We start from the raw sequence: 12,500 nt of genomic DNA, 5'->3' as shown, positions 1-12,500 counted from the left end.
TGGTGCAGACCCTCACACTGTTCACTGGAATCTGTGGGATGGTGCAGACCCTCACACTGTTCACTGGAATCTGTGCGATGGTGCAGACCCTCACACTGTTCACTGGAATCTGTGGGATGGTGCAGACCCTCACACTGTTCACTGGAATCTGTGCGATGGTGCAGACCCTCACACTGTTCACTGGAATCTGTGCGATGGTGCAGACCCTCACACTGTTCACTGGAATCTGTGCGATGGTGCAGACCCTCACACTGTTCACTGGAATCTGTGCGATGGTGCAGACCCTCACACTGTTCACTGGAATCTGTGCGATGGTGCAGACCCTCACACTGTTCACTGGAATCTGCAATGGTGCAGACCCTCACACTGTTCACTGGAATCTGTGGGATGGTGCAGACCCTCACACTGTTCACTGGAATCTGTGGGTTAGTGCAGACCCTCACACTGTTCACTGGAATCTGTGCGATGGTGCAGACCCTCACACTGTTCACTGGAATCTGTGCGATGGTGCAGACCCTCACACTGTTCACTGGAATCTGTGCGATGGTGCAGACCCTCACACTGTTCACTGGAATCTGTGGGATGGTGCAGACCCTCACACTGTTCACTGGAATCTGTGGGATGGTGCAGACCCTCACACTGTTCACTGGAATCTGTGGGATGGTGCAGACCCTCACACTGTTCACTGGAATCTGTGGGATGGTGCAGACCCTCACACTGTTCACTGGAATCTGTGCGATGGTGCAGACCCTCACACTGTTCACTGGAATCTGTGCGATGGTGCAGACCCTCACTGTTCACTGGAATCTGTGCGATGGTGCAGACCCTCACACTGTTCACTGGAATCTGTGCGATGGTGCAGACCCTCACTGTTCACTGGAACCTGTGGGATGGTGCAGACCCTCACACTGTTCACTGGAATCTGTGCGATGGTGCAGACCCTCACACTGTTCACTGGAATCTGTGCGATGGTGCAGACCCTCACACTGTTCACTGGAATCTGTGCGATGGTGCCGACCCTCACACTGTTCACTGGAATCTGTGCGATGGTGCAGACCCTCACACTGTTCACTGGAATCTGTGGGATGGTGCAGACCCTCACACTGTTCACTGGAATCTGTGCGATGGTGCAGACCCTCACACTGTTCACTGGAATCTGTGCGATGGTGCAGACCCTCACACTGTTCACTGGAATCTGTGGGATGGTGCAGACCCTCACACTGTTCACTGGAATCTGTGCGATGGTGCAGACCCTCACACTGTTCACTGGAATCTGTGCGATGGTGCAGACCCTCACTGTTCACTGGAATCTGTGCGATGGTGCAGACCCTCACACTGTTCACTGGAATCTGTGCGATGGTGCAGACCCTCACTGTTCACTGGAACCTGTGGGATGGTGCAGACCCTCACACTGTTCACTGGAATCTGTGCGATGGTGCAGACCCTCACACTGTTCACTGGAATCTGTGCGATGGTGCAGACCCTCACACTGTTCACTGGAATCTGTGCGATGGTGCCGACCCTCACACTGTTCACTGGAATCTGTGCGATGGTGCAGACCCTCACACTGTTCACTGGAATCTGTGCGATGGTGCAGACCCTCACACTGTTCACTGGAATCTGTGCGATGGTGCAGACCCTCACACTGTTCACTGGAATCTGTGCGATGGTGCAGACCCTCACACTGTTCACTGGAATCTGTGCGATGGTGCAGACCCTCACACTGTTCACTGGAATCTGTGGGATGGTGCAGACCCTCACACTGTTCACTGGAATCTGTGCGATGGTGCAGACCCTCACACTGTTCACTGGAATCTGTGCGATGGTGCAGACCCTCACACTGTTCACTGGAATCTGTGGGATGGTGCAGACCCTCACACTGTTCACTGGAATCTGTGCGATGGTGCAGACCCTCACACTGTTCACTGGAATCTGTGGGATGGTGCAGACCCTCACACTGTTCACTGGAATCTGTGCGATGGTGCAGACCCTCACACTGTTCACTGGAATCTGTGCAATGGTGCAGACCCTCACACTGTTCACTGGAATCTGTGCAATGGTGCAGACCCTCACACTGTTCACTGGAATCTGTGCGATGGTGCAGACCCTCACACTGTTCACTGGAATCTGTGGGTTAGTGCAGACCCTCACACTGTTCACTGGAATCTGTGCGATGGTGCAGACCCTCACACTGTTCACTGGAATCTGTGGGATGGTGCAGACCCTCACACTGTTCACTGGAATCTGTGGGATAGTGCAGACCCTCACACTGTTCACTGGAATCTGTGCAATGGTGCAGACCCTCACACTGTTCACTGGAATCTGTGCGATGGTGCAGACCCTCACACTGTTCACTGGAATCTGCAATGGTGCAGACCCTCACACTGTTCACTGGAATCTGTGGGATGGTGCAGACCCTCACACTGTTCACTGGAATCTGTGGGTTAGTGCAGACCCTCACACTGTTCACTGGAATCTGTGCGATGGTGCAGACCCTCACACTGTTCACTGGAATCTGTGCGATGGTGCAGACCCTCACACTGTTCACTGGAATCTGTGCGATGGTGCAGACCCTCACACTGTTCACTGGAATCTGTGGGATGGTGCAGACCCTCACACTGTTCACTGGAATCTGTGGGATGGTGCAGACCCTCACACTGTTCACTGGAATCTGTGGGATGGTGCAGACCCTCACACTGTTCACTGGAATCTGTGCGATGGTGCAGACCCTCACACTGTTCACTGGAATCTGTGGGATGGTGCAGACCCTCACACTGTTCACTGGAATCTGTGCGATGGTGCAGACCCTCACACTGTTCACTGGAATCTGTGCGATGGTGCAGACCCTCACTGTTCACTGGAATCTGTGCGATGGTGCAGACCCTCACACTGTTCACTGGAATCTGTGCGATGGTGCAGACCCTCACTGTTCACTGGAACCTGTGGGATGGTGCAGACCCTCACACTGTTCACTGGAATCTGTGCGATGGTGCAGACCCTCACACTGTTCACTGGAATCTGTGCGATGGTGCAGACCCTCACACTGTTCACTGGAATCTGTGCGATGGTGCCGACCCTCACACTGTTCACTGGAATCTGTGCGATGGTGCAGACCCTCACACTGTTCACTGGAATCTGTGGGATGGTGCAGACCCTCACACTGTTCACTGGAATCTGTGCGATGGTGCAGACCCTCACACTGTTCACTGGAATCTGTGCGATGGTGCAGACCCTCACACTGTTCACTGGAATCTGTGCGATGGTGCAGACCCTCACACTGTTCACTGGAATCTGTGGGATGGTGCAGACCCTCACACTGTTCACTGGAATCTGTGCGATGGTGCAGACCCTCACACTGTTCACTGGAATCTGTGGGATGGTGCAGACCCTCACACTGTTCACTGGAATCTGTGCGATGGTGCAGACCCTCACACTGTTCACTGGAATCTGTGCAATGGTGCAGACCCTCACACTGTTCACTGGAATCTGTGCAATGGTGCAGACCCTCACACTGTTCACTGGAATCTGTGCGATGGTGCAGACCCTCACACTGTTCACTGGAATCTGTGGGTTAGTGCAGACCCTCACACTGTTCACTGGAATCTGTGCGATGGTGCAGACCCTCACACTGTTCACTGGAATCTGTGGGATGGTGCAGACCCTCACACTGTTCACTGGAATCTGTGGGATAGTGCAGACCCTCACACTGTTCACTGGAATCTGTGCAATGGTGCAGACCCTCACACTGTTCACTGGAATCTGTGCGATGGTGCAGACCCTCACACTGTTCACTGGAATCTGCAATGGTGCAGACCCTCACACTGTTCACTGGAATCTGTGGGATGGTGCAGACCCTCACACTGTTCACTGGAATCTGTGGGTTAGTGCAGACCCTCACACTGTTCACTGGAATCTGTGCAATGGTGCAGACCCTCACACTGTTCACTGGAATCTTTGCGATGGTGCAGACCCTCACACTGTTCACTGGAATCTGTGCGATGGTGCAGACCCTCACACTGTTCACTGGAATCTGTGGGATGGTGCAGACCCTCACACTGTTCACTGGAATCTGTGGGATGGTGCAGACCCTCACACTGTTCACTGGAATCTGTGGGATGGTGCAGACCCTCACACTGTTCACTGGAATCTGTGCGATGGTGCAGACCCTCACACTGTTCACTGGAATCTGTGGGATGGTGCAGACCCTCACTGTTCACTGGAATCTGTGCGATGGTGCAGACCCTCACACTGTTCACTGGAATCTGTGCAATGGTGCAGACCCTCACTGTTCACTGGAATCTGTGCAATGGTGCAGACCCTCACTGTTCACTGGAATCTGTGCGATGGTGCAGACCCTCACACTGTTCACTGGAATCTGTGCGATGGTGCAGACCCTCACACTGTTCACTGGAATCTGTGCGATGGTGCAGACCCTCACACTGTTCACTGGAATCTGTGCGATGGTGCAGACCCTCACACTGTTCACTGGAATCTGCGATGGTGCAGACCCTCACACTGTTCACTGGAATCTGTGCGATGGTGCAGACCCTCACACTGTTCACTGGAATCTGTGCGATGGTGCAGACCCTCACACTGTTCACTGGAATCTGTGCAATGGTGCAGACCCTCACACTGTTCACTGGAATCTGTGCGATGGTGCAGACCCTCACACTGTTCACTGGAATCTGTGGGATGGTGCAGACCCTCACACTGTTCACTGGAATCTGTGCGATGGTGCAGACCCTCACACTGTTCACTGGAATCTGTGCGATGGTGCAGACCCTCACACTGTTCACTGGAATCTGTGCGATGGTGCAGACCCTCACACTGTTCACTGGAATCTGTGCGATGGTGCAGACCCTCACACTGTTCACTGGAATCTGTGGGATGGTGCAGACCCTCACACGATTCACTGGAATCTGTGGGATGGTGCAGACCCTCACACTGTTCACTGGAATCTGTGGGATGGTGCAGACCCTCACACTGTTCACTGGAATCTGTGGGATGGTGCAGACCCTCACACTGTTCACTGGAATCTGTGCGATGGTGCAGACCCTCACACTGTTCACTGGAATCTGTGGGATGGTGCAGACCCTCACACTGTTCACTGGAATCTGTGCGATGGTGCAGACCCTCACACTGTTCACTGGAATCTGTGGGATGGTGCAGACCCTCACACTGTTCACTGGAATCTGTGCGATGGTGCAGACCCTCACTCTGTTCACTGGAATCTGTGCAATGATGCAGACCCTCACACTGTTCACTGGAATCTGTGCGATAGTGCAGACCCTCACACTGTTCACTGGAATCTGTGCGATGGTGCAGACCCTCACTCTGTTCACTGGAATCTGTGCAATGATGCAGACCCTCACACTGTTCACTGGAATCTGTGCGATGGTGCAGACCCTCACACTGTTCACTGGAATCTGTGCGATAGTGCAGACCCTCACACTGTTCACTGGAATCTGTGCGATGGTGCAGACCCTCACACTGCTCACTGGAATCTGTGGGATGGTGCAGACCCTCACACTGTTCACTGGAATCTGTGCGATGGTGCAGACCCTCACACTGTTCACTGGAATCTGTGCGATGGTGCAGACCCTCACACTGTTCACTGGAATCTGTGGGATGGTGCAGACCCTCACACTGCTCACTGGAATCTGTGGGATGGTGCAGACCCTCACACTGTTCACTGGAATCTGTGCGATGGTGCAGACCCTCACACTGTTCACTGGAATCTGTGCAATGGTGCAGACCCTCACACTGTTCACTGGAATCTGTGCAATGGTGCAGACCTGTTTTGTTCATAAATAAATAGACGTTTTCATTATGAACAGCTAGCTTGAGCTAGTCATTTATTCAGCCATGTGGACTTGTGTACAGGCATCCATCTTGACTACTGCCTTGTGGGTAGCCCACTCTTAAACATACAGCTCCACCTAGTGTACCATTCTAGAATGACATGTTACTGATCATTACATCCCCCTTCCTTAGAGGTTAAACAAAATCAATATCAATCAATCATAACGACATAAACATCTTCACAACAGTCAACATATTTTCAAAGCTTTACTTTATGAACTCTAAGCTTTTCATTCTTTTATTATAGTTTTCTTTGTACTCAAAGTTTAAGTCTATCAGGCTTTTTTACTTCACGTGTGGATCTTCTCAGCACAGGTAAGTCTGATGTGTTTTCATGAGAGCCTGTATGTGTGTTTGTGTTAGATTGTTCTGGTGGTGAGTGACAAGATTCAGTTGCGGCATTGTCATCGATTTGCTCTTGGATAGTTTCTTGTGTTTTCAGGAGGGAACGGCGGTTCCTCCTGAGAATCTGTCCTTCCTCAGTTCTAACGGTGTAAGACCTTGGTCCTACTTCCTCAAGAACTGTAGCTTTCCTGTTCCATGCATTTGGATCCGCAATCCTGACAACATCATCCCTTGTCAATGGTTTCAGAGTTTTGGATGACTTGTCATAGTGTGATTTCTGTTTCAGCTTTAACAGTTGAAGTCTCTGTCTTAGTTCCTTACTCTGCTTTTCTTTTGCATAGCAGGGTAGCGTGGTCCGCAACTTGCGACCCATTAGGAGTTCAGCAGGTGAAGAACCACAGTCTAAAGGGGAGGCTCGGTAGCTCAGCAGGGCAAGTTAAGGATCAGACTTGCTTTCTGTTGCTTTCTTCAGTAGCTGTTTGAGAACTTGAACACCTTTCTCTGCCTTACCATTCGACTGAGCATACAGAGGACTGGATGTGATGTGTTGAAAGTCATAATGTGCTGCAAACTGTTGCCACCCCTTACAGTTGAAGCACGGACCATTGTCGCTAATTCCATGTCTGGCGAAGATGGATTTAACATGCATTATGACACTGCTTGCTGATGTGCTTGAGAGCAGCGCCATCCCAGGATAGTTAGAATAGTAGTCAATCACTATTAGATAGTCTTTACCATTCAAATGAAAGAGGTCCATACCAACCTTTTGCCATGGTGCTGTTGGTAAGTCAGCTACTATCATTGGTTCCTTTGCTTGTTTGTTTTGGTGTTTCTGACATGTCTCACATATGCCTATCATGTTCTCAATGTCCTTATTTATGCCAGGCCAATAAACAGTGTCTCTTGCTCTCCTTTTGCATTTTTCAATTCCGAGGTGTCCCTCATGAATCCTTTTGAGCATGTCTTGACGTAGAGCCTGTGGAATGATTATTCTGTTCTGTTTTAGTAATAGTCCACTTGCGACACTTAACTCTGACCTGATGTGATAGTACTTTGGACAGGAACCTTTTGGCCAACCATGATGAATGTTCTCTATTACTGTTTGTAACACTGTGGCCTAGAAATTGGGTTGGTAGCGCCGGCGCTGAGCGCCTAAAGAGACCTAGAATTGGGGCGAAGCGCTATGCTGGGGCGGACGCTATGAAGATAGCGCCAACTCAGATATTGACTATACATTTAGCGCCTGCGCTAAGTGTTTGCGCGCGCCCGCGAGCGCAAGCAGCTCATGACGTCATTTCAGTGTGCAACGCCTTTTAGGAGCGCCTGAGCGCATATTGGGTGGCGCCCGGAGCCTTAGCGCCCAGCGCTATTAGTGACAGTTCGAGGGAGGGCTAACAGGCCCTTCTCGGAGTAGGGGGGCGCTATTTAAAGGGGACAGCTCTACTGCAGAATCTTCTGCCACTTGGCCTGCTCATTGCGCTCGCTGCTAGAGAGAGTTGGCGAGCTAATGTGGAGCGGAGTTCTGGGATTTGAGCTTTACAGTACTTGGTACCTTCAACCCTGTCCGAGGCACTTGCACCACTACACCTAAAAGCCTTTTGACCAACTGGCATCGGAATGGGAGCTTGTTTGGAGGGCGACGGACCTCATCTGCACTCTGTGCAGCAGTCATGACGACCTGCCTTGCCCTGCGGGGAGACAGTGGCCAAACTTGCCTATCCCCCCTGCGTTGCTCCATGGCGCTTGGTCCGGCAACTGGTTCATCCTCAGAGCCACCCCCCCTCCCCTCCAGGGGACTACAGTCCCCAGTCTGCAGATGTCTCCGCTCCCCGGATTCTGCAACGGCTGGTCCGGATTCCTCCTGGTCCTCGCCTCTGGTGGCACTGGCACTGGCAGCTTCAGCGCATTGAGCCCGAGTTGGTGCTGCTTCATCTGAAAGTGGGAGGTGGAAGAGTGGCTTTAGCAAAAGGACAGGTTTGCTGAAAGGCATGCCAGATTGCGGCAAGGCTCTGACATGGCTGCACACTGAGGATGCATGCTGGCGGGGGGACCAAGTGGAAGGCAACAGGTGGAAAATGTGAGAGTCTTACCCTCGCTGTCGGTAATGGGGTCGGCAGATGCAGTGGTCACTGGACCAGACAGACGTCCTCCAAGTATCTGGTGCACTCTCTCCTCCAGATCCGTGAGAGTGACCACTTGTGCAGGTCCGCCACCGGTTCGACGCTGCTCCTTTCTAATCTGTGCCATCTTGGACTGCAGGGGAAAGAAGGGGAGGTTCTGTTACATGAGGCCTTGAGACCTCATCGCATGCCCCCCATGGTGCAAGAGCCCTTATATAAGGCCTTGAGACCTCATCGCATGCCCCCCATGGTGCAAGAGCCCTTACATGAGGCCTTGAGACATCTGTCCATGTGTGTGGCCAGAAAGGGCCATGGATGCATACTGACAGATGGCCATTGGCGCATCATTGCAGCAGGGTGCCCGAAGTCAGCTGCAGATGGAGGGAAGCACAAGTTTGGTAAACCATCACTCACCCTAACGATCCGTGTGAGGTTGTTGAATTTCTTCCTGCACTGAACAGGGGTCCTGGTCACCATGCTGCTGGAATTCACCCTCACAGCAACCTCCCTCCAAGATCGTCGATAAGCCTTCTGATTTGGCCTCTTGCCATTATCCGGATACAGGACCTCTCGACGGTGTTCAACTGCAGCCACCAAGTGGTCCAGAGCCTCAGTGCTGAAGCGCTCTGCTTTCTGCCTAACCTTCTCCATAATGCACAAGTTTCTAACGCCAGACAAGGGCGAGCGCCGAATCTGAGGCCTTCAGGGCGTTGGGTGGTTAAGCTCAGTCTGACTGACCCGCCCCTTTAAGAGCTGGCCGGTGCCTATAGGTCTCGTGCTTTCCTGTAATTGTGTTCACCTGCGCTGCGCCCGTCCGCGTCGATATTGAGTAGCGCCTGACCTTTTGTGCCTTAAGAGCACCGTGCAACGGCTGAGTTAGCGCCTCAATCCCCTTTGGGGGCGATGCAACCCAATATCGCGCCAGGCGGTGATAAGTTTCGTCTGGCTATAAACTTTGCGCATCGCCAGTTCTAACGCCTCAAGCGGGGCTATACCCAATTTCTAGGCCTGTATCTTTTACTGTTTCTTCTGCTATTTGCTTTGATTTTGTGTCTGACACGGGCAGCGCAGCAGTGACCATACTCACATGAACATCCACGTCTTCTTCAGTAGAGCTCACATGACTCCTTGTGGGTGCTCGGGATAGTGCATCTGCTAACACTATGGCCTAGAAATTTAGTATAGCCACTTTTGGGGCGGTAAAGTCGGTCGGCCGCTAAAGTTTGCGCCCGGCGCAAAGTCGCGCCCCCTTCGCCGATATTCAGTCGCATCGCCCCAAGAGGTTGCTGCTGCGCTAAAACAGGCGATGCACAACTATCTTTAGGCGCAAAGCCGGCGGTGCTGAGCGATACCCCCGAGGCCAGGCGCAGCGCCGGTGCGGCGAGTTGTTGATTGACGGCAGACACTCTGGCGCCGGTCAGCTCTTAAAGGGGGAGGGTGGATTTGTTTGCCTGCCACGCCCTGCACACTGCAGCCCTCAACCTAGGCCTGACCACTTCAGCTTCACCTGCACAATGCCCAGGGCTATGGAGAAGGCCAGGGAGAGAGCGCAGCGCTTCAGCGACGGTGACCTGAGGCTGCTGGTTGGCGGAGTGGAGCGCAGGCGCCATGTTCTGTTCCCAGAAGGTGGCAAGAGGCCGCTGCCCAGCGCCTACAGGAAAGCCTGGAGGGAGGTCTCAAACAGGGTGTCTTCCAACAGCGTGGTTGCCAGGACTCCTGTGCAATGCCGGAAGAAGTTCAACGACCTCACTCGGGTTGTCAGGGTGAGTACCCTTTCCAGTGTCCTCCTCATCCCTGCATGTGCACCTCACTTTATGGGCAAAGGGACCTGAAAGCCCTAATGGCCAGCCCTCATCCAGCAGCTATGGGACTGTCATGAAAATCACTTGCACATTCAGCACTTTACACACTGTACAAGCTATTCGACCATGGGAGGCATTGCAGACAAGATCAGGGCTTCACACTGTACTTAGAGGCCGTCCTTTCTCTTGCAGGCCAGGGTGGCGCACAACCGGCGGAAACGAATTGACACCGGGGTAGGCCGTCCTGACGTAAAAGAGCTCTCCGACCTCGACCAGCGTGTGGAGCGCATTATGGCAGGCTGGCTGATTGGCCCCATCGCCAGTGGAGATGCCGACCCTGTTCTGGGCACCAATGGTAAGGGCATCACCTTTTGACCTTGCTCGTTCCACTTGCGCCTCAGATCAACATCCTTTGCCACTGTCCGACCAATGCAGTGAATGGCAGCACTCATGCCTCCCTCGCTGCGGCCCTGTCCTCACTCTAAAGCTACTCTTGTGCCTTCCTGCTTTCAGATGGTGAATCGCCAGGTGAGGAGGCGGGCCCTCAAGCTGCCACTGTCAGCGCTTCGGAATACGAGGAAGAGGAAGCCGGCCCATCAGTGCCACCCTCAGCCGCGCCAGCCCATGGCGATGTAGGGGACACGTCTTCCCTGGAGGGGAGCCGGGGGGAAGGGTCGGAGGAGAGTGAAGCTCCGGGGCCCAGCGGCCTGCAGCAACGCGGGAGGGGTGGGGAAGCTCGGCGGACTTCTCCCCAGAGGGTGAATGCGGCCTCCAGTCCTGCGACGGTGAGCGCAGAGGAGGTGCGGCTCCTGGAGGAAATGGCCGTCCAGGCTGAGCGCAGGCACAATGAGCTCATGGCTGCAGTGGCAAGGATGCCTGACTCCATTGAGTCTTTGTCAAGGAGTGTGCAGCAATTTGGAGCAGCACAGGCCAGGAGTCTGGATCAATTCAGTGCAGCACAGGCCAGGAGTCTACAGGACTTCGTGGCAGCACAGGCGGCGTCGAGCCAAGTGCTCAGTCGTGCCGTCCATTCACTGGCTGGTGTCATGCGGACACAGACCAGGGCCACACGGGCACTAACTGCTGCCACCCTCGCTGGATCAGCCAGGCATCGCCAGGGCACTCGCCGCGCAGCAGCAGCCCAGCAGTCTGTTCTTCAGCTGTTTGCTGCGCATGCTGCAGTGCTGGCCCGTGCGAGTGCCAATGTGTCAGGCGACCAGCGAGCACCTGCGATCTGCCAGGTTGGCACCATTCCTGCAGCCGACACTGCCACTCCGCCATTGCAGCTGCCACGAGCCGCTGGACAGACTGCTGCCGCCCAGCCAGAGTTGGAGCAGTCAGCAGCCGGCCACTCCAAGGCCAGAGCTGGTGCAGGCCGACCCCCAAGGGCATCTGCCGTCTCGCCATCTGCCCCTCAGCAGCCTTCCCCCAGCCTTGCTGCAGCCACTGGGCTCCCATTGAGGAGGAGCTGCAGGGCGGGCAGGGGCCAGGCAAGGATGCGAAAGGCATCGCCCTCGCAGGGCAAAAAGTAGAAGGTATGCACAAATGCCTGGTGCTTTTTGTAAGGCCGAGACTGGTGTAGTTGTGTTTTTGTAAGGCCGAGACTGGTGTCTTTCTTTCTTTTTGTAAGGCCGAGACTGGTAGTTTTGTGTTTTTGGAGGGGGCTTCTCCACATGAGGATGTAATGTGGGAAGGGCAGAGGTTTTCAATAAATTATTGTTGTTAAATTGCACTGTGCATGGTTTTTTGGTTAAGTCTTGGTTGCCCTGCTCGGCTGAGGGCTTGTGGAGCGGCTACATTCATCTGCTGACATTGGCACAAGCCATTCCCTGAGAGGGGGCCTAGAACCGACGTTCAATAAGCCGGCGACGGGCGGCCCTTGCACTTTCTGCCTCCCTCCTGTGCTGGTCCTCCTCCTCCTGCTCCTCCTCCTCCTCAGGTGGTCCTCCAATCTCTGGTGGCAGTGGCTGAGTCCTGCGGATAACCAGGTTGTGCAGCATGCAGCAAACGACCAGGAAATGGGAGACTCGCTCCGGCGAATATTGTAGGGCTCCACCGGAACGATCCAGACAGCGGAACCGTTGCTTCAGGATGCCGATTGTTTGTTCGATGATGTTCCTGGTCGCTTGATGGCTCTCATTGTATCCCTCTTCAGCAGGGGTGCTGGGCGCACGGAGCGGGGTCATCAGCCAGGTACACAAAGGATAGCCTTTGTCCCCGATAAGCCATCCTCGTGGGTGAGGCTGTGCCTGGAACATGTCTGCCACAGAAGTCTGTCGCAGGATGAAGGCATCGTGGCTGCTGCCTGGAAAGCGGGCATTGACAGCTAGGATGAGCTGCCTGTGGTCACACACCAGCTGGACGTTCAGCG

Source organism: Somniosus microcephalus, chromosome 31 (genome assembly GCF_052327205.1).
Source record: "Somniosus microcephalus isolate GS21.2 chromosome 31, FLI_Smic_1.0, whole genome shotgun sequence".
Lineage (NCBI taxonomy): Eukaryota > Metazoa > Chordata > Chondrichthyes > Squaliformes > Somniosidae > Somniosus > Somniosus microcephalus.
Note: the sequence above shows the minus strand (reverse complement) of the source record.